Raw genomic sequence first — 27,452 nt, 5'->3', positions numbered from 1 at the left:
ACCTTGTCGAACACCTCTTGTAACCTTGAAAGGTTAACACAAGCAGCCATTAATTTTCAGTACACTCTCAATGTTTTCATACTGAACCATAATCTTGGCAATAAATTCAGGGCTGAGACCAAACCTTCCCAAAACCTTCCAGAGGTAACGGTGCTCAACCCTGTCAAAAGCCTTTTCCTGGTCCAAAGAAATCAAACCAGCATTACAGCCAAATGAGCCAGAGACTTCAAAAATATCTCTAATAAGGGATAAATTATCAAGCATAGACCTGCCAGGCACACAGTAAGCTTGTGTTGGACAATCTGATCAATCACCTTTTTCAATCTGTTTGCCAGCACTTTTGACAACAGTTTGTTGTCTGTAAACAACAGAGAAACTGGTCACCGGTTTTTAATGTCCTGAATATCATCTTTCTTTGGTAGCAATGTGAGAACTGCTCTCCTGCAGCTCTGAGGAAGAAGTTATTTAGCAAAGCTCTCCGCAAAAACCTCCATGATGTCGATGCAGAGGTCCGACCACAAAGCCCTGTAAAATTCACTTGGAAGTCCATCAGGTGCTTTCCCTCCCTCCATACTTTGCAGTGCAGCATGAACCTCGTTCAGAGCTAAAGGCTCTCCCAACTTCTTGGTGAACTCCACAGAAATTCTCGGAAGACCACTGCAGAAATGATCAAAACGTTCTTCATCTTCAGTGTATTCAGAGCTATACTGATCAGGGTAAAAATCTGCTGCTCTACGCCTGATGTCCCCATTTGCAGTCAAAAGAACCTTGGCAGCCGGTTTTAAACCATGCAAGAACTTGCTCTGTCCTTTCTTTTTTTTTCCAATGAGAAGAAAAACTTTGTAGTGGTGTCCGTCAAAGCAACCTTCTGGAATCTACTTCGAGCCCAGCAAATCAGCCAAAGCAGCTTTTTTAGACTTGAGGTTTTCTAAACAACCACGATCTCTTCTGGATGGGGCAGAAACCTGCAGCTCCACTATTTCAGTCTCCAGATCTCTTATAGATTTGGTTAAATCAGACGAAACAATGACAGTGTACTGTTGACAGAATTCTTTAATTTCAGTTTTACCACGATCCCACCACTGCCTTATAGATATAAACTTCTATTTTCTAGATCTGTGAATTCTCCAGAAAGAACTAAATGCCTTCTTAAAATTAACATCTAATAAAAAAGTAGTTGTCAGGATCTGCCACTGTGGACTGTTTTGGTTTTGTGTTTATTTACTCTTCAGTTAGGTGTTTCTATTTCTTTGGGTTTAATAGTCATGTTTGTTTATTCCTTCTGTTTTCTGATAGTTTTGTTGTCTCTCCTGCCTCCTTTTTTTAGTAGTTCTTTCTCCCCTCACCCATACTGTAGTTTCCTTGGTGGTTGCGTTCTCATTTATTTATTATTTAGAATGGTTTTCTCTTATTATTAATATTATTATTACAGTTCTCTTGCTTCTTTGGGTTTTCTTGTTTAGTTTCCCGTTTAGTGTTTCTGTGTTTGTTTATGGTTAGGTAATTTGTTTCTTGCTGCATTCTTCCAGTTTATTAGTTTCTTTTCCCTATTCCTCCTCTTGTCCTCTTGTCGTTAGTTCCCCTTCAGTTGTTATTTACTCAATGGTCGTTTCCCTTTAAATTTGTAGTTCTTTCCAGCTTTATCCCTAGTTTAGTTCCTAGTGTTAGTCTCTATTGTTTCAGTTCCTTCTGATAAGTCACCTTTCAGTTATTGTTTGCCACTATACTTAGTTCAACTTATTGTTTACATTTTGATTTGCATTTATTCTAGTATTCGCTTTCTCTGCTTCCCTCTCAGTTAGTTTCAGTCAGTGTTTGTTTGGGTTTGTTTACTTTATCAGTTAGGGTTTCCTTTATGGTTTCTTTTGTTAATTCTTATTTGCCAGGTTCTTATATCTCAGGTTGTTATAATTTCTTAGATCTGTTTCCCTGAGTTTATTTAGTCCCTTTCCCATAGTTTAGTTTTGCTGTCAGTTCACCTGTTCCTCGGCCTTCCTGCTCCTCTTTGTGAGTTAGTGTTGTTTATCTTTTGATCCCGTTTTCCCTTTGGTTTATTTCATAGTATAGTTTCTCCAGTGTCCCTATGTCTCCCAGTCTGGTCACCATAGCAGCCATTCATATTCCCTCAGTTCCCTGCAGCCTGGTCCTCACCTGTTTAATGTTTCCTCTGATTACCTGCCTCCCTGTCTCATTGATCCATACTCCACTTCCCTCAGCTTATAAGCTTTCTAGTTTTCATTGTTCCTCGCTGGTTCCTCATGTTATCTTTCCTCACTACCCTGGTTGACTTCTCGAGTTCCTGGTTATGGTTTAGTTTTTGTTTGTCTCCTGAAAATACACTTTGGATCACTTGCCAGTACTTTGTATACTGCATACCTGCCTGTAAGTCTGTCTACTTCAACATTAAACCCTTCATCACTCACCATGCTACCTTCTCGCCGTGTTCTGCAATCTGGTCCTGCCACCAAACCCACAAATATGACACTAGTGTTAAAATGCCAATAAGCAGACTTATGTTTAAGATTGGCAATAAAAATGTTACAAGAAACCAAAGCATGATCAGAAAAACTAACAGGATGAATATTACACTCTTGGAAAATACCCAGATTATATCTAAAACTGTATGTTCTATCTAACCTAGCTGCAAAAAAAGAATTATCCTGGCCTATGCATATTGTCTTTCTTGATTATGTTATTCTCTCAATACATCAGCCAATGAAAATGCATCTATTAAGCGCTTTAAGCAAGTTTTTGAAGCTGGATGAGGTTCAAAATGATTCCTATCCAATTTATCATTTTCTGTTCAGTTAAAATCTCCACCAAAAAAAAGAAAACTTTCAGCATCACATTTACATAAAACATCTTCAAGTTTGTGTAAGAAAAGAACCCTCTCTCGTCCTGTATTTGGAGCATATACATTAACAAATACAATAATAACACTCATACTTTGCTTTCACCACCATTAGTCTACCTTTTACCACCTCCTCAACTTCACATGACTCTGGTAAAAAGGTTCTAGAAAAAAGAAGTGCGACTCTACCACTGGTCTGATTTAAATGACTCACAATAACTTCACCCTCCCATTCTCTTCTCCAGTCTATTTCACTTAAATAATCAGTGTATTTCTTGAACAATCAACACATTCAGATGTTTTAGATTCATTAATTCAAACACACTTATTCTCTTCCTCACATCTCTGGCTTCATTCAGATTTAAGGTGGAAACTCTGAAGTGGCTCATTCTCAAAGGTGTAAGGATTAACACTAAAAAAGAGATAAAATTAGCAAGCCTCAGACTCCTCATCATAATTAAGTTCTTGTTTAAGTTTTCTGATCAGTTTTTTTTAACCGGTAAACTTCTTTGTCAGTATAGTCCCCTTTTCTTTTATTATTCAACTGAGATCTCACATACAAAAGAAAACGTTTTTTGCCAGGAAAAAAATCCTCTACTTTAACATTTTTCATGTTCTTTCTAACCTTCAAAAAATGTTTAATATCTTGTACATCATATCTTTTCCTCTGTTGATTGGCCACAAATGATTTACAGGATGAACTGGCCAAACTATCTTTAGTCCAACGTTCATCGTCCCCTTCCTCCTCTTCATCCATATTGTTTTCTAATTCCAGACACATTCCTGAATTTTCCATTTCCGTGTCATCTCTGACTTCGTTTTCGGTTTGAGAACTAATAACACACAGTTTATTTCCTTTTTGCAGAAAACTCAATATAATCTTCCTCCAGTATTTGACTGTTTCCCATATCCTCTACATCGTCTGTGTTCGTTTTCTGTTGTTGAGACTTTAGTAAACACTGACTCTGCTCTTCCACAATGTTATCCTCCTGATTTCCCTGCGAAACTAACACCATTTGACTTTGAATCTGCACAACTTGTTCTTCGTCCTCTCCCTCAAAACTATTTTCATTTACCTTTTTTTCTTTCTGAGCGAGATTCTCAGACGTTGGCCCTTCTGTTTCATTTGCCTCTGGTCTCCCTGCATCTTTGTTTTTAGTTTGTTTCGGCATCTTTTTGCCTCCCTCATTTTGCTGTTGCTCCGTATTTTTATTAGGAGGATTTTTTCCGGGACATGCTCGAACCAAATTACCAACTTCTCCACAAACACACTAAAGTGCCCGAAGTCACATAAATGGCATAATCAAAGTTGCACACTGAACACTAATTTATGGTCTTCGGTCTTTTTATGCAGAATCATAAGGACCTGTCTTTTGTGTGAAACAACATGCTTTAACAGCGGTGATTTGCAACCCGAAGGCAGCTTTCTGATCGGGGAAATAATTTTCCCATGCCGGTGTGTTACGTCGATTCACGTTTCCCCATCAGATACGGTTTCCCCAGTGTCTCCTTGCCGCTCACGCGGCAAAAAAGGCGCGTGCTTGTTTAGCGCTCGTAACCAGCGCGCCGTGCTTGCGCCACAGGAGATCTACGGACACCGTGAAAGCTCAAACAACGTGTTTCGGCGAAGCTGTCCCACGTTTTTGCAACTGTGCTCTCATCCGAGATTATATATAGGTATATATATATATGTATATATATATATATATATATATATATATATATATATACCTATATATAATCTCGGATGAGGGCAACTGTGCTGTCATCCGAGATTTTATATATATATTCTCCCCGTCCATGCGTGGGTTCTCACCAGGTACTCCGGCTTCCTCCCACAGTCCAAAGACATGACTGTTAGGTTAATTGGTCTCTCTAAATTGCCCTTAGGTGTATGAATGAGTGTGTGCATGGTTGTTCGTATGTTGCCCTGCGATGGACTGGCGACCTGTCCAGGGTGTACCCTGCCCCCGTGACCCACTATGGAATAAGCGGTAGAAAATGACTGACTAAATATATATATATATATATATATATATACACACACATACATGTTTTCCCTTGTGTTAAACTGGGTGATATGAATGGTGCCATCTCTTTGAAATAGTAGAATCATCACTTGGACTTGAATATTAGTTTATAAAAACAGCCTGTTTTTGCCCATTAATGTCCCCTAACTTAACATTATGTTTTCTCTCCCTTGCCTATTAGAAATAAATGATCACACCTTTTACCACAACAGTAAAATTTTTATACATACTTTGAATTGGTCCAGATAATATTTATTTACAGATTCAACATAAGAAGACCATAGACAGACATATTGGCTGGACAAAAATTTAAACTAGACAAATTTACAGATACCTCATTACAAAACACCACAGGATTAATTGTTTTTAGGCTTACAAATTAAAAGATACTGTCAAACTTTCAAGAACATGTTGTTTAAACATAGGTCATTCAATTAAGATAAGTATTCAACATAAATACAATGTGCTTATTTTAAAAATCTAAAATAAATAATAGTATAACAACAATTGGTGTAATTCCACCTGTAAATAAACACTGAACAAATTGCAGAGTTGTGAAAAACTTCAACAAGTCATCTTCCCTCAACAGGCCTTACAAATAAAAGCTGCTGATGTGTTTGGACATCCACAGCAAACATAGTGAAACCACCTCAAGCACACATCACAGGATATCTGCAGAACAAAAAGATTTAAATGTATTGTAATATTTCATCTGTCATGTAGGTACACACATAGCATATATTTTAATGTTTCATCTACTATTAAGACTTATTGCCTAAGAGTGTAAAATATTTGATCTTGGGATCTATATGCAAGATTAACAGTGTTAATAGGGAAAGTCAGTTAATCATCAGTTTACTTCCTGTTGTAGTTGACTGATGCAAGGCTCACCTTGAATGATCTGTATTTTATACAGGAGTTTCTTTGTGGCCCTTTGGGAGAAAGTCCCAGTCACAGCAACTAACTTGTCTGTTTACTGTTTTCTTCAAGCCATATCTGGAACTTATGTACACTGACAACATCGTAGTGTGTGTCAGTGCTTATTACAATACACTTACAGACCCTCTCCATCCATAATCCTTCATCACAGGCAAACATTATTTTGTGCCAAATCCAACAAATAATTGGGACTCAACAAATCCAAAAACATTTTTGAATAATTAGCCTTCTTTCAATGTACTTTATATGTAGCTGTCTTTCATATACACACTAACACAAAAGTAAATGTTTGGATTTTGGGGCTTCCTTCTTTCTTTTTGTGACATAAGGCCATATCCCAATGAATGTCTTCATGGGAGGTACAGTCACACATGTCTGCTTCAAATGCCAAATAAGCACTTGGGAACTCCTTAGCCTGCACAGTCTGGTCCAGGAGCTACACAAAGCAATTTCCTTGCAGCTCTGAATTTTATTTAAAGTGTTTAATTCTGTGTTAATAGTTTTAATTCTAGCAGCAATAGTATTACCTATTAACTTTTTTGTACTTTATGATTTAATGTATAAAATATTTATCTTAAAGTGTCAACATTTTCTAGAACACTGTATTGAGAAATATGATCATACCCAAATGATGCTCTTCTTCTCTTTGGGATCGTCTTTCTGTCCACAGATGCAGCAGATATCTGTCAAGTCATCTGCAAGGATGAAAGTGGTTATAAACTAATTGTCCAGTTTGCAAACTTTAGTACATACCCTAGAAACACAGATAGTTTTACTTTACGGAGCTAAACGGACCTTTAAATGATGTAGTTGTTATCTTTTATGAGAGCTACTTTTGTTACCCACCTGATGCCTCCAGCACAGTGACTGCAATCTGCCAACGTAGCATTTCCACATCCTTACGTCCGGCAGGAAAAACAGGCTGTTGTCCCTCAAGTATTTTCTCAACAAACTGAAGTACAAACACAAAACACATATAGCCCAACATGTATCTCAAGAGAATATAGGAGTACATTTTTTAATACCTTTATGGCAAACACGCTGCAAGAGCTGAAGTCAGGTTGTAGGGGGGGGTGGAAGTGTGTTGCACTCCCACCTTGACACATTCATGCCCTGTTTCTTCACAAGAGCTCTAAAAAACAGCAAGGTATTAGCTATTATCTAACTGAAACATGCCTGTTTCATGCAGAACAGTAAGCTTGCTTTGACAAATAACTTTTAAAAATAAATAAATATATTTAGCTAAATTTCCTTGCGTTCCTTTCTAACTTACCAAAAAAAAAAAAAAATAGCATACGTCAAAAATATTTACTTGTGTATATAATTTGACCAATTTGTTATGTAATTTTGCTTCATGGTTCATCCTGGAGGATTTGTGCCATATAAATAAACACAATTTAAATTTATAGAATTATCCCCTGGTTGGGTTCGATTCCCAACCAGGGGTCTTTCTGCATGGAGTTTGCATGTTCTCCCCGTGCATGCGTGGGTTCTCACCGGGTACTCTGGCTTCCTCCCACAGTCCAAAGACATGCCTGTTAGGTTAATTGGTCACTCTAAATTGCCCTTAGGTGTATGAATGAGTGTGTGCATGGTTGTTTGTGTGTTGCCCTGTGATGGACTGGCGACCTGTCCAGGGTGTACCCTGCCTCTCGCCCATAGACTGCTGGAGATAGGCACCAGCTCCCCCGCGACCCACTATGGAATAAGCGGTAGAAAATGACTGACTGACTATCCTGCCATCACATTTTTATTGATACAACTCAAAGAAATACAAAGCATGACAGGAGAAATAACTGATAATGCAAAGGATACACATTTGTTTTCAAGGACAATTATGTGCCATTTATGATGTTGATGTTTGGAATTAAAAGTCTTGCCATTCTATAGACTAAAGGCTGTATATCACAGCAATTACAATGTGATACGTTATACCACGGACAGCCTGCATACACACTTGAAAAGACATGCTTAGTCATCGAAAATATTGAAAAATAAACGCTTCTAGGTTTGTTTGATGTAGAGCTACTGATGGTCTCAAAAAAGTATGCAAATTATTTCATTCTCAACTACCCAAAAATAATAAAACTTTATCATGAAAACAAAAAAAATCACAAAACATACACATACCTTGATATTTCTTGACATCTCTTCAACTTCTGACTACTTTCCCCAAGTGAGTCCAGAAGAAGAGACTTTCTCTGTTTTGGAAATATAATCTGAAAAGACAACAACAGATATGATTTGGCTACTAACTGTCTGCCTTGTATTGCTTTAAAGTCACATGAATGTAAGATACTTGAATCGAGAAATTCAACACCTGTGATGGACTTTTTAAAACTTTGAGTAAAACAAAGGAATTGGGGAGGAACTGTGTCTTTATTGATGATATGCAAACACTTACAATGACAAACCAGTGATGGTTGTCATTAACAATGCCATACAGAGTGCTGTAGTCTGTTGGATCCCACTGAAAAATTGAAACACTGATGTCAACATCATGATGCCTTTTGAGGTAATTGTAAAACAGTTCAAACAACCAACCTTGAAGCGTGGAATTTTGTTTGCCACACAGCAGACATGTCAAACGAGTCGATACACAGCACTTTCTCTGCTGAGGATGTATTGTGCTTTCTCTCCAAAAATTTCATGTAGGCATTGATCAGCTAAAAAGATAGGTCTTTGTTTGTTAACTTGCACAATCATATTATTATAAGAATACCCATCCAGTGCAGTGACATTTCTAAATTGGGGATGGTTAGAAAAACTATGTGTTTTACCTCGCTCTTGAGTTCCTTTCCTGGTGCTGTTCTGAAAATATCAAAGTATAATAGCTGATAAGGCCCAATTTTAGGAAGAAGAACAGCCGCTGTCATGCCATCCCAGGCTTTCCAGATATCTAAAATAAAACAGGAAAGAATTTGAGATTTTGGATGTGAAACTCATACAATACACATGTACATTATATTTACATTGAAAAGTGTCCAAAAACATATCCTGCTCTACTTTTGTAGAGCCTGAAAATGGTGGCACAGCAGGATCCGTAGCAGCTTCAACACCTTGAAGGGTGGAGGCTGGATCTCCAGCAGGTTGAGTGGAGGAAGCAAGGTCCCCAGCAGGTTGAGTGGAGGAAGCAAGGTCCCCAGCAGGTTGAGTGGAGGAAGCAAGGTCCCCAGCAGGTTGAGTGGAGGAAGCAAGGTCCCCAGCAGGTTGAGTGGAGGAAGCAAGGTCCCCAGCAGGTTGAGTGGAGGAAGCAAGGTCCCCAGCAGGTGTGTATTGTTCCCCTGGTCGGTCAGGATTCGCTTAGGGGCCCCAAAGCGATAAAAGAACTTCAAAATGCATTGTGCAACATCTGCTGCTGTTTTAGACGGTAAAGGATAGGCTTCAGACCATTTTGTAAAATAGTCAACCATGACTGCAATGTACTGGTTCCCAGCCTCTGTCTTAACCACCTTTCCTATAAGGTCCATCCCAACAAGCTCAAACGGTTGACTCACCTGAAAAAGTAAAAGAAAACAGAGAATAGCACTTTTGACCAGGGATAATAAAATATTCTTCTTGTAGTGTTTTGATATGTATGCCACTTACTTCAATTGGGATGGGTTTTGTCTCCTGCTTAATTGTCAGTGCACTTTGCTGGCATTGCACACATTGACTGACCTAAAGAACCACATTTTTTAATAATATGTCAACCATCAAAAAGCTGTTATAAGCTAAAACATGAATGTAATAGGATTTTGATTTGTTTTCTGTTTATTCTGGATTTAGAAATTTCATAATTTGTTATTTGTGTTTTGCCCAAATTATTCTTTGTCTTGATTAAATCAAGCTTATTTCTGTTTCTTTTTACTTTGCATTTATTTCAGTTATTGTTAGTTGAGTCTGGATTCGTGTTTCTTATTTCCCTGTTAGTGTTAATCCTCCTAGCTCCACTGTTTTATCTCTTTCTCTCTCCCTCAGCTGTCTCCTCACACCTGCACCTTCTTTTCTAAGTATCACTGGTCCATTATTTCAGCATTCAACCTCCAGTTTTTAAGCAACTCTCCTTGATTCACTTCTCACATAAGCCTGTAGTTATTCTACATGTGCTCCTTGTTCTCGCTGCCATCTCCTTGTATGAAAGTTCATTAAACTTCCACCAACTAACTACTCTCCACTTCCACCTATTACATTTGTGTTCAACACCATCTACTAATTAGACAATGACTTGTTGTAACAATGTACCCTTTAAAATATTGTACAATAACAATGTACCTGTCACTATGTTTTCTGTTTATGAGCCTTGATTTATAAGAAATACCTACCCACTTATCAATGTCTTTTGTCATGCCTGGCCAGTAAAACCTTCTGGTGATAGCATCTCTGGTTTTAACTATGCCACAGTGGGCACCAAAAGCACTGGCATGAAACTCCTTAAATATTTGTTCCGCTTCGTCTTTTGCATTCACAACCTTCCGCTTTGACTGACTGCTTCCCTTGCAGTAATACAGTACTCCACCTGTCAAAATATCACAAGTTGAGAAAAAAATTAAAACAAAGCAAACTTCGTGCTTAATCAACAAAAAAAAAAAAACCTACTTCAATATGAATGTATGTGAATGGGGGTTCCTGATGTGGTTGGTGTTGTGCAAAAAACATAAACAGTAAGTATTCCATAACAATCTTCAAATATGCAATTGTATTTTTACTTGGATGCGTTTGCTATAGATAGAAAGACAGAAATGACATAAATGTCATGTTGGGTAATAATTTTCTAACCCACATACAGATTTTCAATGCGATTTATTTCTTAATTGCTTATTGCGACAGGCTTAATACCTTGAAGTAATTATTTAATTTTGTATATTACTGTGGCTCTGTGGTGTTACAGATAATTCAAATGTATGCTTAAAAAAGGAAATAAGGCGTAATTTACCAAGGTACCAAAATTACATAAGCAACGTTAAAACGTTTTCAAATGTACAATAATAGCTAATTGGTCACGCAGCCACCTGTGTCTATCGATGTGAATGAACCTCGTCAATTATCTAATTTTCACGTTCTTTCTAGTGGGATTTGGCGCTCTCCAGATTTATACATAGAATCAAGATTCGCATAGTTTCTGAAACAAATAGGAAATTTCAAGCTCTAAATATTAAAAGTAAGAAAAAAAAGTTATATCTATCTATCTATCTATCTATCTATCTATCTATCTATCTATCTATCTATCTATCTATCTATCTATCTATCTATCTATCTATCTATCTATCTATCTATCTATCTATCTATCTATCTATCTATCTATCTATCTATCTATCTATCTATCTATCTATCTATCTATCTATCTATCTATCTATCTATCTATCTATCTATCTATCTATCTATCTATCTATCTATCTATCTATCTATCTATCTATCTATCTATCTATCTATCTGTAAAATGATGATATATTAGTTTATCTAATAACAACACACTGGCTCAACAAATGTACTTCTCCGAAACACGATGTTTGAGCTTTCAGGGTTACCGTAGTTCCAATGTGGTGCGAGAACAGCAAGGAGACGCTGGGGAAACTGTATCTGATGGGGAAACGCGAATCGACGTAACACCTGTTCCGGCATTTTGCAAACAACCAGCAAAACGCCGGTTCCTACTTACTGAAAAATAATCAGTAACTCTTAAATTAACTTCACCAACACAATCCAATCAAAGAAAAATACCCAAAAAGACATATTAGAGATAGAAAAGCAAAGTTAGAAGTTTTCAATCTCTCAGTCCACTCACCACACGCTCCACCACCAACCCCCAGCATGCAGCGCGAAAGAAAGAGAGAAAGAAAGAAAGAAACAAGATGTGATAAAGAGACAGAAAGAGAAATAAAGATGGAGAGACAGTTAAAGATAAAGCAAAAAAGAGATATAGACATAATATATAAATACAGAAGATAGAAGATAAATAAATATTTCTTTTTTTGCGTAAGAACGTTCTGTTGAATATGGAGACAGTTTAAACAGGCTTTCATCAGAGGAAACCAAAGGCCCAGAGTGTGTGTGTACTACATACACTGACCTGGTAAAGCACAAGATTTTTGTCAACCTCAGATCTACGGCTACAACTCCTGCATTTGTTAGCGACTCGTCTTCTGTAGCCAGCAACATGGCTGGATTTGAATTTGTGCATTATACTGCGTAGTCTTTTAAGGATTTTAACGTTGAAGAAATGTTTGAAACAACTGAGATGTTACAATACAAACAGCTGGATGTTGTTTTGATATATTCACTAAAGTTTATATATTGAGAAATAAATATGTTAAATTGAAAATGTTTCAAATTGTATTATTAAACAAATATATTACCACATAAACACACACAAAAGTACTGAAAATTATTGCAAGGAGACCTATGCATATCTCACAAACTTTTTACATGTGAACCTGTTGAGACCTTTGCACTTACTGTTGTGGTTTATTTTGCTGATTTACAGAAACTAAGCACAGACTTTGCAGGATAATGATGCAGACAAGATGAGCAAATTTAAGAGCTATAGTTCATGCAGCATTCTCATACATCTGATTTCCAGGACTGACATCGGTAGGAACTTTGGAACAAAACTGTTTCTCCTTTTACATCCATCTCTAACATTGTTGTGTGTGCAGCTAAATCATCCAATCCAATGTCACAGTTAGAAGACCATGTGGGGAATAATCTACTAATGCATTCAGTGTTACTTTCTGCTTTGAGTTTTCCCAGTACAGAGAAAAAGCCAGCTTCAAACAATAGCATGAATTATGCAGATAACATAGCAGAGAGAACAGGTATGCAGATTCCTCCACATGTGCAGTTAGCTATTGTAGCAACTCTATGCAGCTACTTTAATGTCATTAAAATGAGCAAGTGAAATGATTCATGTGACTTCAAGAAACTGTAGGAGACTGGCAGTGATTGCCCTGATTTGCAGCATTTTGAAGGAGTTCTTCTTGCCACTAATTCTTAGAGAGTTATGCATAGACTCGCAACACCCATACTGAGGGACACATGCCAGAAATGAACAAAATTTGATTAATTAGGACTTTTATGGACTGAACTAAGGTCAAAGGGTACATCAAACCATCAAAACATTTATTTATTTGCTCCCACTTATGCACAGTCTAACCTCATTTAGCCCCCTTAAAGATACACATGGTTGGACAGTTCAGCCATGCCAACAGTGGGCTAATCATTCTTCTGGAGGATTTATGCCTGAATCCTCTTGGCAGCACACCGAATTGGAGATAAGGAATTGGCTGCTACAGGAAGTGCAAAAAGTAAACATAAAACCATGCAAGTAGATTTAGGATTCAGTGTGTAACATCATGTTCTCAGAACACCCCCATCTTTGTGTCTTAGCGCCACTTCAAAAGACCTGTGTGAAGGAGAATCGTGCATTCGGTAAATTTGCGTGAACGTCTGAACACGCCAGTGGGTGTGCATGCAAAAATCCACCCCATGTGTTTGTGTATATATTTATTTGTGCACTAAAATATGTTGGAATTTAATCAGTCTGCAGCACTGATTCATTCCACATGACAGAAATAACTAAACAATTACAAATCTTGAGCATTAAATACATTTAGAAATGGATAAAATGGACAAAATAAATTAAGACAACTTTAAACCCCTGCATCCTCTATGAGATTGTTAGCTTTACATGTATTTTCACTGCATCTGCATGCTTATCTAAAAAAAGCAGAATGAAAGGAAATGGCCTGATAAATCTGCTCATGAGCCACCCACACACAAGGATCCAGACAGCTTCACTGTGAATCCTTTGCTGTCATACCTGCCACATGCCAGCTTCTAACAGTAAGGGCTGATCTGTAATGTCAGCACACATAAATACCGACTGCAAAATTTTTGCCTGAAGTCCTGGTTAAATATAATGACTTCCACAGTGGGATGAGCTTACCATGCACAGCAGATGGTCATAATTTACATCTAAAACAACAGCTTTATCTGCTGCTGCTCATGGCTGCTGCTGCTCAGGTGACAGCAACGAGCAAAACAGCATCCTTCCCTCCAACTCTCCAGCCATGCCCCGAAGGATGACACATGGTGAGTCGTTTCTGACCTGCAAAGTGGCTAATGAGGAGCAGGAGCTGGACACAGCTTCAGTGACTCACAGTTGCAGCAAACCAGAATTTAGACTCATGAAGTCCTCAGACGTGAATCTGAAGGTGAGTAACACCCGTTATTTCAAATAGGTGGCCAGGAAAAAAAAAACACCCAACACCTAAATTGATGCTTTACTGTTTAGAGTGAATGGTTTTTTAACAAGCAAAATTATGAATAAAATCACCTAATCAAAATGAATCCATTTTGATTATCATATTCATAATATTATTTATTTTAATGACACTCTTTCGAAAATAAATGCAAATTAGTTCTCGTTGAATCAGAAGAATAATAAGATAACCAGCTATTAAAAAGCTGAAAGATGCAGCAAAATATATCTGGTTTGTCAAAGATAATTGCCTCATTTTAATAAATGTCATTTCCTTCAATAAAGTAAATAAAGGATAAATAGAAAACATGAAATTTAACTGACTTCAGTTTTCAAAGTTCCTCGAGACCTTTATCTGAGCAAACCCAAACCCTCTAAAGCGATCCTTAAAATCTGTTAAAGGTCATAAGACTCTAAATGTTCTCCTAGAATATTAATATAAACTGTGACCTGTGCAAACCTAGAAAATCTAAGCAAGAGAAACTTTAGCTGGTAGGCTGCTGTGTATCCAAATGTCTGCAGGAGGAAAGAAAGTAGTTGTCTTTGGGAATGCAGAGCATCAGTTTGCTTCTAAAAGTCTCTGTGGGAAAAAAATTGACTCTTTCAGATAAACACAGTGTGTGGTTGTTTTCTGACTCAGATACTGGAGAATCTGAATGTGTAAAATAAATTTTAAAAATTCTAGGGCACTGTTTTAGTGTACAGAAATTTGGTTTAAGCAGAACAAGAAGAAGACAGCACACATCCGGCACCACTGCTCAGAAAAGGCAACAATACAATAGTATTGAAAAAGGTCAGCATTAAATCTCAACATTGACTGCCAGAGAAATCCTTTAAAGGGCTGAAATCTCCATCTGCGGAAAACTAACTCTATACTCTTAATAAAGGAGTTACTGCAGGGGAAGAAAAGCAAGAATGTCCAGCGCAACAAAGAACTGTGAAATATTTCTGAAGACAGTCATTGTGTTGGAGGTTTTCCAGTTTGTTTTAAGATTTTAAAGATAATTTTTTGAACTAGGCTATACAGAGGAATAATTGTTGCCTCACAGAAAGACGGTCCAGGTGTTGGACCACTTGTTTGCTGAATATTGGACCATTTGCATGTTGCTGGACGCCACTATGCCTTTCCAACATCATCGGCCATTTTGTACTGCAGGATAGTCTGCTCCTATAATTCCCAGCGGGTACCGCAGCTGATAAGACAGGGGCGTCCCAGTTCCGATGTCACAGCAACTATATAACGGACTATGAGACTGCCCACCCTTGCCTTCAGCTTGGGACCTAGACGTGGTTACCGGCATCTGAAGCAGCTTTCTGGAGAAGAAGTCCCATGTGGATTTTGATTCATTCTCCTCGTTGGCCAACGAGAAAACTAAGCGAATTAAGCTTACAGGAAAAAGAAGGCTTGTAAGTTTTCACTTTGACGATCGAAGACGTGAGTTCAACATGTAACCAAAAAAACCAGAGTTTCAAGGAGATGGATTGCCAACCTTGTTATTGTTCCAGTCGACTGCTGACGGTCAGATCATATTTTCCCCTTTCGCCAAGGAGGCCAGAGGACGGAGATTGACCGCTCTTCTTGGGTTTAACTGCGGACGCCCCCCCCCCCCCTCACTCGCTGCCCCAGAAGGAAAACTTCAACAAGTAAAATCCATCCTTTTAATTTATTTGTATTTCTTTATTAGGAAAAGCGTGGGCAGGGTAGAGTAGGATCTAGTGCGATTTAGAATCGCCACTTATAGTCTAATGTGTTCTAAACTGTATGTGCATGCAACCTTGTATTGAAACTTTGATTTGCTGTGGACATCTGAAAGCCGCTGTGCTTCACAGCTGTGTGTGTTTTGCTGTGTTGTTTTAACGCCTGAGAGCAAGCTCAGATGCGCTGTGAAACTGGACTGCTATAATAACCTTATGGTGAAAATCAACCATTTTCTTTGTCTTCAACCTCGTGTTACTAGCTTGCCACCAAAGGTTTATTACCCTTTGCCCTCTTGGGTTTACAACTTTGCTTGGAGGACGTTTATGACTGCCTGTGTCCCGCTGAGCTACACTATGGGGAGTGGCCTCCCAAAAACTCCGCTCATCATATTATCATTTGTTTGCCATAACTGCTGGTTTGATCCCATAAACACCCACTTCTGTTTTGTTTTATTTGTTTATTTAGATATTTTACCCTTTTGTGTAGAACTTTGCATGTTTGATTAGGTGAAGATTATTGAATCGGAAGAGCGAGTTGTATCAGGGCTGTTGATTTAATAAATATTCACATAGATAAAGAGAAGGCGTTTGTGTTTATTTTGTGCAAGAATGATTTGTCCGTCAAAATAAGGTCAAAGTTCCCCACGTTTCGGCAGAAACGGTTGATTAAACAGTGACATCTAGTAATAGTTATCAATTATTACTGAGTATTTAACGGTTGTAATTATCAAGGGCTTTAGGCTACAATTACAACACCAGAGGACATCTCTGGCTTCGATTCATAAATAAGGATTTTTGGTTAAGAAATTATTTCTGTCAAATTATGATTTTCAGTTATAATTATTGATAAATATTAATTAATCAATAAGCATAATCCTAACACAGGGTTCAAATCCCAATATGGTCCTTTCTGCATGGAGTTTGCATGTTCAGTCAGTGTAGGTGTTGGTTATCTCATTGTACTTTGGCTTCTCCTGCCCTCCAAAAGCATGCATGTTAGGTGGATTGGTAACCCAAAATTCCCCTATGTGAGTGTTCTTGTACTTGCTGCTGAGTGAGAACCATGTTTTCATATTTTACCAGCAAAGTGAGGACATTTTTTAAATGCTGTTCTTGGGTCAGGGGTTAGGTTTAGGGCTATGGTGTGAATTGAGTTTAGGTTAGGGTTAGGGTGAGGATTAGGCTATAGAAATAAATGAAAATGAATGAAAGTCAATAAAAGTCCTCATAAGCATAGTAAAATATGCATGTGTGCATATGTGCGTTGTGCATGTGTGTGTCTGCATAGTTGTCTGTCCTGCAATGGACAGTTGGTTTGTCTCATCTACTGATCCTGCGTCCATGCACACACTGAGCGGGTTGGGAAAATACATAGTGAAAATAAAAAAGGAAAAGACTTTAATTTTTTGATTTTATCAACAACAAATAAGCTCATCTCAAAGTTATCACAGAGAATATTAGTTATTTTGATGAAGACATTTCCCTGAAGCTCAACAACAGGGTAACAGGGAGCATCTTTTATGGAGCTTTGTTCTATATTTGGGTCAGCATGAAACCTCCCTGAGTCAGTGAGCCTGGTGTTTGGGATTGGACAAGACTCAAAAAGCTAGTTTGTTATTAATTTTGTTCTTGTTATGTTGCTAGAAAAGTAGTGATTGTTTTCATGTTTAAGTTGAATTATGCATGAAAGATGCTGCATGCATCAATATGAAATCTGTTGTCAGACTATTCAGAAGAACAAAACTTTAAAAAGTAAAAGCAATTCTGAAAGCAAAGTTATAATGTTCAATGGAGTGATCTCTTTTTATTTGCTCTGTCATGTTTGTGTTTTGCATAACAATAAAAATAATTGGTTAAATTAATAAAAGTTGTGCATGTATGTTGAGGTCGGAAGAGCTGTCAGAAATAACAAACGCTCTGACTTCATGAGTGCCTGAGGAACACACGCATGCAAACTCCCAAAGCTGAACATGAAAAGGTCAGAGAGGTTTTGTTTTTATCCTGAGCGATGTCAATGCTCTGTCACCAAAGGCTGCTTCCAAAGTGTTGCGATACTGAGCCTCTCTGTTTTAGTGACACTTTGGTCCCGAAAGTGCCCTCAGGCTCTCAGGCTGAAAATGGATCTCCCTGTATCCAACCTGCATCTTGCCAGGTCATTTCTGTCTGCAGGCACTTAGAGGACAGAAAGGAGAATATCTCTCCACTTCCTTTCCAATATTTTCTCTGTTCAGCTACTTTTCTTTTGTCCTTGTTTTTCCTTATAGTCCAAGAAAGGTCCCACTTTGACCTTAATTGACCTCTGAAGAACTGGGATGTCAGGATTTCTAGATAAAAGCATGTCTCAGGCAAGGGCTTTCAGGAGAAAATAGTGGTTCCTTCATGTTCTTTTTTAAAGCATGTCTTACTGATGTTGCTCAGTGTTACATTATGCAGGTTGACGTGTGATATGTGTTGTACAAGCTATGGTCACTTTGGGACATTCACATACACATGCATACTGTTTTTTTGGTCAGCTGCTGTCCAAAACAGCACTACACAATTACAAGCTCACATGTTTCTGACAGTTTGTCAAGAACTTCTGACTGGAACACCTCCAAACTTCAAAAATCCAAAACAGTTGTCCTGTGTTTTTAATGTGGGAACAGATACAGTAATAAACTGGTAACTTGTGTGTCTGATGGCTTTTATCCTAAAAATAGCATTATTGAAATAAAACTGTACAGCATTTAATATTAGACTTGCTAGAATAAAAGGTGTTCTGCAAATAAAGTTTGATTTGATTTGGTTAGCAACGGGGATTAAAATATGATTAATCCTCTAGTGTAGTATATAATGTTTATATTAGACTTTGGCATAATACAGTATTGTAAAATGATCTGTATTTATTGTCCAAACTCTGTAATTTAGAAACGTTTTGACCAAGAGAGAAAATTGCCTGGCAGAAATTCTTGTGTGGAGGAATTTATTCACACTACAGTTTTCAGGGCTATTTTTCAAGTAATACTGTGTCAAGCAAAATCATAGTGTAGGTTTCGATGGATGATTCTGTTATCAAATCATATTTTGATTGATGCCCTGTAAGCATTTTCTTATCTGCTGATTAATCTAGCTGCAGCTCTTCCAGGTCTGTAGTTGTTAGCCATTTTCATTTTGGCACAAGAAAACAGATTTGGCTAATTTTGGCTCAGAATGGTTCTTCTACTGGCAGATATCTCCAATCAGAACAAGAACATCGTATGGAGTTGGAAAGGCTTTCAGATTATTTACTGTTTAACTGAAACACTAAAAACACAGAAAGTTACACTCAGGCAGTAGAATATTTTGGGTGTAACAATCGATTATTGGCAAATTCCTCCATATAGACAAATAACTAGTTTCAGTTACAATCTAAATTCAGCAGAGTTGTTCCTAAAGTGTGTAGCCTAACATTGTTCCTTTTAACACACAATAAACAGCCCCCTTGTTAAGTTCACCTTGATAGTACCAGGTTGTCAATACCCAATCTTTCATGTCATAGCTTCAACAAGGTTTTAGATACATTCCTCTGAGATTTTGGTCCATGTTGACATGGTAGCTTCATGCACTTGCTGCAGATCTCTCAGCTGCACATCCAAAATGTGTATGTTCCATTCCATCACATCACAATCTGGTGATTGGGGAAGTCACTGGAGTCAAGTGAACTCATTCTCATGTTCAGGAAACCAATCTGAAATTATTTGAGTTTTTTAGCATGCTGGAAGGAGCCATCAGAAGATGGTTACATTGTCTGAAGTGTAGCCTCAGTTTCCTGTTATTTGCTGACAGAAGTGGCACTCAGTGTGGTCTTCTGCTACTGCAGCCCATCTGCTTTAAAGTCGCAAAGGTTGTGCATTCAGAAATGTAATTCTGGACATCTTGGTTGTAAGGAGTGGTTGAGCTACTGTTTTATTCTATCTTCTGGATCTAGTGCTCCCCTTCTTCTCTGACATCTGGCATCAACAAGACATTTTCTTCCACACAACTGCTGCTTGCTGGATATTTTCTTATTTTCAGGCAGTTCTTTGGAAGCCTGACAGATGTTCAAATCCCTGGTGATCAGCAGTTTCTGAAATACTTATACTAGCATGTCTGACATCCAGCAACAATGCCACATTAAAAGTCATTTGAATTTCCTTTCTTTCCCATTCTGATGCTCACTTTGAACTTCAGTAAGTCCTCTGCACCACCTCTAGATGCTTGATTGCATTGAGGTGCTACTAGGTAAGTAAGTGATTTGCTACTTGTGTTAACAAGCAGTTGAACAGGTGAACCTAATTAAGAATATATTCTGTATGTTGATTCTCTAACTTGCTAATTTGTTCTCTGTATTGCATTGGCAACTTGCTATATGTGTTTTGTTTGAGTCACACTTTAGGTGGTCTGCATCAACCATCTCCATAAAACCACCAGCAGACTGTGTGATTGTTAAACATTGCATCACTTATCTACTTAATCTAAGCATTTCGCTTAGCAGAGTTGGAAGTGTTTATATAGAGTGACCAGTGACAGATGTATTTTCCACCACTCAACTGTGATTTGTTCTGCTATCATCCAGAGATGTTTCTCTATTTTTTCTGTTATATTCTTCCTTTTTTCCTGTTAAAGTGGATAACTGCTTTTTATTTTCATTCCACTTATATGACTGAATTGCTTGACGATACAAGTGCCTTAATTATCCTGACTACTAAAGTCTTGTTAGACTGCTTTTTCTCTGCACCTTGAGAGTTATTCTGTGACTCTGCTGGAATATGTGACAACTAATTGAACCCGGTGGACATTTGTTTGGGATTGCTTTAAGCTTTCTCTCTTCCTTTTATGATATGTGCTTTTATCTACATTACTTATAGATTTGAATGTAACACTACCATAGCGGGGAGGGAAACAGCTTCAGTGCTTATTTTGCAGTTGGCTCTACTTATTGATCTCTAAAATGATGGTCCTGGATTCATCTGCTCACTGAAACCATAACAACAGTGCAGTACATTTAAAATAAGAAAGCTTCTTTTTCAGATAGAGTGGTTCCCTTAAATCAGCAACAAGCTTGAATCAAACTGGAATACAAAGACACTGCACAGTGCTTTCTCTTCACTGTCCACTATCTTAGATAATTAGTGACATGACTTGTTTGCTGAATTTTAATTACACACCACAGATCATGCGGTTGTGAGAGCCAAGTTAACACAGACATCAATTTCATGGACCGGTCTGGTGCTTCTGGAAGAGCTGACTGGAAAATGCTTTCAATTTTATTCATTGGTTGTTCAAACACCAAGCCAGAACCTACATTTCCGTTTGTCTGAATGCTCTGTGTACCAGCAAAAGGCCATATTACAATTTACATGAGCGGCATCCAAACCAAAAGTAAGTAAGTAAGTAAGTAAACTTTATTTCTATAGCACTTTTCATAGACACAGAGTCACAAAGTGCTTCACAGTAATCACAACATACAATATAAAACATTAAAATGGAACAATACAAAATGGCTCATCTAAACAAATAGGTTTTAAGGAGCTTTTTGAACACATCTACTGAGTCCAGAGAGTGCAACTCGAGAGAAAGTTAATTCCAGAGTCGAGGAGAAGTAACCTTAAAGAATGGTCAACCCTTAACAGGTTCTGTCCTGATGACCTCAGACTATGAGTCGAGCTGTAAGGCTTAATTAGGTCACAAATGTAGGCAGGAGCCTGTCCATGTAGGGCTCAAAAAGTTAGCACTAAAATTTTAAACTGAATATGATACATAACAGGGAACCAATGGAGAGATTTTAACACAGGTGTGATGTGAGCCCTACTGTTTGTTCTGGTCAAAAGTCTTGCAGCTGAGGTTTGAACTAACTGCAAAGCAGTAAGCTCTTTCTTGTTTGTCTGTCAAAATAAGGTCAAAGGTCCCCCACCTTCGGTGAAGCAGTTGATTAAACAGTGACATCTAGTAATAGTTATCAATTATTACTGAGAACCTTATAATTGTTATTATCAAGGGCCTTGAGCCATAATTACAGCACCAGAGGACATCTCTGATTTCGATTTGCAAGTATTGATTTTTGGTTAAGAATTTTTTTTTTTTCAAATTATGGTTTTAAATTATAATTCTTGATAAATATGAATTAATCAACAATCATAATCCTTACATCGGTGATTCTAAAGTCTTAAAAAATGTATGAAAGGCATCTAAGTATGAACATAAATAAACAGACGCAACATGCAGCACCTTCCAAACTTTGAGGTGCTCTGTGCTCATGATATTTCATCACATTTGACAAGGAGATCTTTTCAGAGGAAGGCATTTCTATTGAGAAACACAATTAGGAGCCCATTGTCCATTGCTTGTGGAAAGTCCCAGGCTCTTCAAAAGCCCACGGTGTGTTTTGATACCAGTTCACCCGGGTAATTTCACTTTCCCAAAGCTTTATTTTCACCTGTAGAAGGTCGTACTCTGAAGTAGGTCTTTCCTAATTCCCCCAGGATTGTTGCAGCAGTTGCATTGTGCCATCTATGGTAATGGCACAGGTGAGTATATAAGTTTATCTATTTTATACCTTTAATTTGTCACAAGAAGTAGCTTTTAAGATGTTTTTAAGCAAGAAAGTAGAGCTCAAAATGTGCTTTCTGAGTTTTCAGAGCAGCATTGCTCTGCTTCCCCACTAACCGCTGCCTGATCTACCGCGCAGCACTCTGGGATTTCCAGTGGTGAATGTGGTCAATATCTGCAAGTACCAGAATATAAAATGCAATATTTTTTGCCAGACATTTTTGACATTTAAGGTTAATACAATAATTATAAATTATTTTGCCAAAGTTCTGTAAGAAAAACATTTTAATAGGTTACCACTTATTGATTAAACATAGCATTTTAACGTTTCCTTGTGCATAAAAAATAAAAATTATCCTAAAACTAGCTTTTCATGTGAAGATAACTTAGTGGAGTGTGAACCCTGAATTATTTTCCATTTTTCATAGTTTTATGCAGACAGCTCTGCAGGAGGAGAGACCACAGTTCCATATTTGGATGTATTTTCCCTAAAGCTCCCAGTGATCCTCTTTACCATCATCTCCTGCCATCGTCTACCCGACTTTCTCCTCATCATCTTCTACATTATATAAATATTTGTTCATAAAATTTATTATATTTATAATATTTTGAATATTTGTTTTGCAATGTATCAATCCTTGTACTTCTGGACTGATTATCCATTTTTTAAATTCTAATAAATGACATTTTTATTAAAGATATTTTTCTTCTGTTTGTGCTGTAGATATAGTATACTATAATAATAAAAGAAATATAAGTGAGTTAACCAGTGTTTACTAGTTATTGTAAATGAATCATGCAGTCATAAAGCAACAACTCTGGCCAGATGCAGGTTGGTAAAAAATGATTTAAACTTTTCCTGCTTATGGATTCAGAACAATTTAAGGAGTAAAGCTGCTCATCATTTACCATTATTTATCAGTTGAGACAAAAACATAATTACCTAATTGTTTTAAAGGGATTAAAGGAGTAATGCCTGCTGGACTGAAGGTATATTGCAGTTTTCTTCACAACTTCCCTATATGGCTGATTTAAATAAATGTACCAGGACCTTTCTGAGCAATGGAAACAGAAGGCCCCCAAATTCCCAGGATTCTTTTTACCTGGGTAAAACAAATCCTGGGAATTTAAATCCTGGTGCTTTTAGTAGAAAAGAGGCCAGTTAATCATTTCTAATCCTCAGCTTTTAACAGGAACAAAGTTTAAAGTAATACGTCCCTGTATTAGGTTACATATTGTCTCATTCTGCTGTAAAATCTCTCACAACTTCTGTTAAACTAATATAAAGGAGAAACAAGGTGCAGAGAAGGAGTATGTTCACACACCACTCTCCTTTTCATTTTTTTATATTCTTAGGATCTCCAACACGTTTCCAGAGTGATAAACCCAGGTAAGAAGTAAAACCCCAACCTGAACCTTAAGAGTATCTTAATATACCACTGATCCTGTTTTGTAGTATAGACACTTTCTTATACTTCATGTTAATTAAAGTATACACCCCTGGCAATTTAATGAGTCTTCAATCTTTTATACATTGTACACAATGTAGAAGCTAAAACATATTAATGTCATTGATACTACGTTAAAGTGAGAAAAATTGCAGCTAATTACATCACATATATATTTAATATGTCTTACATATATATAGCAGAAATTGTCTATAGTAATTATACAGGGGTTGGACAATGAAACTGAAACACCTGGTTTTAGACCACAATAATTTATTAGTATGGTGTAGGGCCTCCTTTTGTGCCCAATACAGCGTCAGTTCGTCTTCCACCCCGATGCTTCACTCTGGGCATGCAACAGTCTGGGTGATATGCTTCTTTGGGGCTTCTCCACACCATAACTCTCCCGGATGTGGGGAAAACAGTAAAGGTGGACTCATCAGAGAACAATACATGTTTCACATTGTCCACAGCCCAAGATCTGCACTCCTTGCACCATTGAAACCGAAGTTTGGCATTGGCATGAGTGACCAAAGGTTTGGCTATAGCAGCCCGGCCGTGTATATTGACCCTGTGGAGCTCCCGACGGACAGTTCTGGTGGAAACAGGAGAGTTGAGGTGCATATTTAATTCTGCCGTGATTTGGGCAGCCGTGGTTTTATGTTTTTTGGATACAATCCAAAATTATTTTCCTTTTTCAACTATTGTTAAAAAATACCATTGAAGCATTTTAAATAGAATATTTATATTGAAGGATGACACATTCTCCTTGTTTGGTAGGTTTCCACAAACCCTTGGATATAAGCTAGTTATCCAGAAGCACTGGGCAAAAGTTTAGGAACAACTCGATGCAGATATACTGCACAGCTCATGTTGACAATAAATAGGTAGAAAGTCTCAAAGCAACTCTTCCTTTGTGAGCCTTGGAGATTTCACTGGGTCATTTATATTAAAGAAAGTATCAACCACCATTCATATTAGAGTAAAAGCAATATAACACACCACCTTAGTGTTTTTAGAGTTAGAGGTGGAATTAAGCATTTAAGAGGGACAACTCTCTTTAGAGCCATTCATACCCATTCATCAGGTGCAGAGGGAGTTTAGTGTAGCTAAGGTCTAATTCTAACCAGCAGCCTCAGCAAAATGTTCTCCAGTGAGTCACTTTCAAACCAAAATACTGTGAACGAAATCATTTACTTTATGAGAAAATGGATGCATTGATTTAGTCTTATTTGGTATAGAATACTGAATAGACTTATTTAAATATGACAGATTAAATATAGCAGAACGTTCAAACTAAGCAGTGACTTACCAGAAATCTTTTTTTCAGTGTGCTGGTATCTGTATAAAAAGGGAAAACCACATTCAGATTAAAACCTGAATGCAAACTCTTTTTTATTCTCACATTTACTGATTCCCTGGGTGCAGATATCACTGTAGTGGGTTAAAAAGAAAAGAAGGTTTTATGTTAAAAGGGAGCGATTGATATTCATCTCACACTTTTGCACTTAGTCCTTCACTCCTACTTGATTTGCATTAACATCATTTCAAATAGAGGCAGAAAGAACTCTCTGAGGAGCGAGTTGCACTCGGCTACATGATCGCTGTGACTTAACATGTGCTTTTCCTCTTCTCAGGCATGAAGGGCACGAGGATCTGACAGCGTTTAAACAGACAATGGCTAAAATAACGGCAGTCAGTGTGCACTGAAATCAGACTATCTATACAAACACATGAAGGTTGTGGGTACTCAGGATGGGCTTACATGACCTCTGATTGCCAGACTTGCCATTTTCTGCAATCATATCAATAACTGGTAACACCCACAAAGCATTATTTCAATGAAATAAACTGCTCAAAAAAATAAAGGGAACACTCAAATAACATCCTAGATCTGAATGAATGAAATATTCTCATTGAATACTTTGTTCTGTACAAAGTTGAATCTGCTGACAACAAAATCACACAAAAATCGTTTAATGGAAATCAAATTTATTAATCAATGGAGGCCTGGATTTGGAGTCACACACAAAATTAAAGTGGAAAAACACACTAGAGGCTGATCCAACATTGATGTAATGTCCTTAAAACAAGTCAAAATGAGGCTCAGTATTGTGTGTGGCCTCCACATGCCTGTATGACCTCCCTCCAACTTCTGGGCATGCTCCTGATGAGACGGCGGATGGTCTCCTGAGGGATCTCCTCCCAGACCTGGACTAACGCATCCGCCAACTCCTGGACAGTCTGTGGTGCAACGTGACGTTGGTGGATGGAGCGAGACATGATGTAGCAGATGTGCTCAATCGGATTAATGTCTGGGGAACGGGCGGGCCAGTCCATAGCTTTAGTGTCTTCATCTTGCAGGAACTGCTGACACACTCCAGCCACCCCACACCATTACTGACCCACTGTCACCAGTCATGCTGAAGGATGTTGCAGGCAGCAGATCGCTCTCCACGGTGTCTCCAGACTCTGTCACGTCTGTTACATGTGCTCAGTGTGAACCTGCTTTCATCTGTGAAGAGCTCAGGGCGCCAGTGGTGAATTTGCCAATCCTGGTGTTCTCTGGCAAATGCCAAGCATCCTGCACGGTGTTGGGCTGTGAGCACAACCCCCATTTGTGGACGTCGGGCCCTCCTACCATCCTCATGGAGTCAGTTTCTAACCGTTTGTGCAGACACATGCACATTTGTGGCCTGCTGGAGGTCATTTTGCAGGGCTCTGACAGTGCTTCTCCTGTTCCTCCTTGCACAAAGGCGGAGGTAGCGGTCCTGCTGCTGGGTTGTTGCCGTCTTACGGCCTCCTCCAGGTCTCCTGGTGTACTGGCCTGTCTCCTGGTAGCGCCTCCAGGATCTGGACACTACGCTGACAGACACAGCAAACCTTCTTGCCACAGCTCACATTGATGTGCCATTCTGGATGAGCTGCACTACCTGAGCCACTTGTGTGGGTTGTAGAGTCCGTCTCATGCTACCACGAGTGTGAAAGCACCACCAACATTCAAAAGTGACCAAAACATCAGCCAGAAAGCATAGGTACTGAGAAGTGGTCTGTGGTCCCCACCTGCAGAACCACTCCTTATTGAGTGAGTCTTGCTAATCGCCAAAGATTTCCCCCTGTTGTCTATTCCATTTGCCCAACAGCTGTGAAATTGATTGTCAATCAGTGTTGCTTCCTAAGTGGACAGTTTGATTTCACAGAAGTTTTATATACTTGGAGTTATATTGTGTTGTTTAAGTGTTCCCTTTATTTTTTTGAGCAGTGTACATAGTCAGCTGTGTGTTATCCATACATGTTTTAAATATGTTTCTTTGGTATTGGTAAAAAAAGAGCTAATTATTGCTTTATTCATTTTTTTTCTCTTTTTTCACAAACAGATATTCAGAATATTAAAACTGGGGTTGACGTCTTCAGCTAAAAAGAAATGTGAGCTGCAGTGTTAGAGTCAGATTGGCCACTTCTGTAGGTTTGAATATCAGCCATTCACACCTCACTCTCACACAAAGGGTCTACCTGCATCTCCCACCAATAACTCTACACCCCCCCCTACTCTCTACCCCTGCCTGCAATAAAGATCAAAGAGGAAGATGTTAATAGGGTCTTCCAGTATCTGAAAGGGAAGAAAGCCCCGGGTATCCTTACTCACAAGTCTTGGGAGCTGTGTTAGGTTACCTCCTGCTTTAAATGCTCCACCATAATCC

General features: G+C 38.2%; 1 long non-coding RNA gene across 1 annotated transcript in view; it reads left to right on the top strand.

The window, feature by feature from the left end:
* LOC124871874 overlaps window positions 1–25,559 on the top strand; it is a 31,880-nt gene extending 6,321 nt beyond the window's left edge. Inside the window, exons 2-3 of the long non-coding RNA XR_007039137.1 lie at window positions 23,660–23,693; window positions 25,389–25,559. This is a non-coding gene — a long non-coding RNA (uncharacterized LOC124871874). The remainder of the gene's footprint in view (window positions 1–23,659; window positions 23,694–25,388) is intronic.
* Window positions 25,560–27,452: the final 1,893 nt, after the last annotated feature.

This window comes from Girardinichthys multiradiatus, chromosome 7 (assembly GCF_021462225.1).
Source record: "Girardinichthys multiradiatus isolate DD_20200921_A chromosome 7, DD_fGirMul_XY1, whole genome shotgun sequence".
NCBI lineage: Eukaryota > Metazoa > Chordata > Actinopteri > Cyprinodontiformes > Goodeidae > Girardinichthys > Girardinichthys multiradiatus.
Note: the sequence above shows the minus strand (reverse complement) of the source record. Positions and strands in the feature narration are given on the sequence as shown.